At 35.5% G+C, this 1,811-nt stretch overlaps 1 long non-coding RNA gene across 1 annotated transcript; it reads left to right on the top strand.

The window, feature by feature from the left end:
- The first annotated feature begins 8 nt into the window (after positions 1-8).
- Positions 9-1,569, top strand: LOC107835155 (uncharacterized). The gene is made up of 3 exons (XR_001660984.1): positions 9-134; positions 993-1,068; positions 1,229-1,569. It is a non-coding gene; the product is annotated as an uncharacterized LOC107835155 (long non-coding RNA).
- The last annotated feature ends 242 nt before the right edge of the window (positions 1,570-1,811 follow it).

The following is a 1,811-nucleotide window of genomic DNA, read 5'->3' as shown; positions in this document are numbered from 1 at the left end:
CAAGGAACTTTAAAAATCCCCAAAACAGGCAGGCCCTGTTGAAAATTTTAACTCCTCAACTTTACTCAACTTTCAGGATACCTACAAAAGAGACAGAGGAGGTTCCTTTGACCTGAACTTAAACCTAAACAGAGGTAAGTTGCAACTCTTGTGAAAATCCAGTTTATCATATTATCTGTTTAAATGAAAGTAATTAAGATCAAAACTAAAATCATTCTGATGTTCATGTACTTGACTCTTTTATAAAGATGGGAATTTCATTTTGAGAATTGTTCAACCATTGAACTATTTTAGGGGAGAAATGTAAACAGAACTTTCAGACCTAAGCTCTACACTTTACCATTTAGATGTGGAGACACTGGTAGATTTTTCTTTATTACTTTTATGTAGTTTCTTTGTGTATTGGTTTATTATTGCAGATCTGTACAGCTGTTTGGTTGTCTATTGTCTTTTTTTAGCAGGAGCTTGAGTCTGAAATACAGTTTCTATCTGTCTTGTAGGGTTGGACAATAAATCAGTGATCAATATCAATAGATAGTAAGTCTGACAGAATATTCAATAGAATATTCTCTAAACTCTGATCCAGAACCACATACCATTCTGGAGGATGTAGGCACAGTCAAGGCTTCTCAACCTCTCAAGGCTAGCTCATCTAGGTTGATGGCATCATTTAACTAACTGGTGAACTAGCAACAAGCTGTTGAGTAACTTGCGGAGCAGCAGTTTAATGTTTCACCACTGTGCCTCATAAATGTTTTTAAAAAACATTATGGTGTGAAAGCTGTGGATAAAATGGGAAAGGTCACATCACCAGTTTGGCAGTATTTCAGATATAAAAAAAAAAAAATGATGTAAAATAATAAAAAATGCTTGTATCGTGAAGAGTTTTTCAGTAATATCATTCAACCCTATTCTCATGTTCATAATACATTTTTTGCAATGTTATGTTTTATTAGACATTGTTCATTAGTTATTGTGTGTAATTGTCACAGGATGGATGAAATATATGACTTCTTAAAATCACGGGATGTTTCAGAGGAAGTCATACAACGACTGCAAAAGGATAAGGTAGCTAGATTGCTAAGGAAATCAGTACATTTAGAAGTTATCATACAACATTATTATAGAGACATGGTGAAGACAGATCAGTTTTATCATGTGGCTGTTTTTACTGGGTTTTCCCCCCCATTTTTATAGGTTAAATAACTGTTTTAACTTTTTTTTCTAGATTGACTCCAGTGTCCTTCTGCTCATGACAGATGAACAGCTTAAGGAGTATCTCCCATCTTATGGTGACCGACTGGCACTTCTCGGATATTGCAGACGAAGGGAAAATGATCCTCTGACCGATTGAGAGCCAAGATTTCAAGGAACAAAGGCAACGATCAAAAGCAGATCTCAGAAAATGTTAGCATCAGAAATGCTCAAAAAAGTGTTCGAAAAGTTGAGATAGGATGGATGAATTCTCGAGATGGGAAGTTTTTTCAAGTTCGGACAAAGAAAGGTGGTGGAACAAGAAAAATTGATGTTTCAAAGGACTGTAGAAAAAATAAATTAATTGAGAAGGCAGTGGGTTTGTTTTTTCCATATCAAATAAATTCACAGGGAAGAATTACAGATTTTGAGGTTGACATGACAGATTTCCAGGAACATTCACTTGATGAACATATTACAGTTGGAGAACTTTATGAGCAGACAAAACTACCTGTTTTGCGTTTTTACCTAACAACCAAAAAAGACACTGGCAGCGACTCAGAACCAGACAACCCCAGTGGAAATGACCAAGACACTTTAAGGTTTTCTACTCACTC

Source organism: Poecilia formosa, unplaced genomic scaffold, assembly GCF_000485575.1.
Source record: "Poecilia formosa unplaced genomic scaffold, Poecilia_formosa-5.1.2 Scaffold1093, whole genome shotgun sequence".
In the NCBI taxonomy this organism is placed as follows: Eukaryota; Metazoa; Chordata; class Actinopteri; order Cyprinodontiformes; family Poeciliidae; genus Poecilia; species Poecilia formosa.
This window is presented reverse-complemented; position numbering and strand designations above follow the sequence as displayed.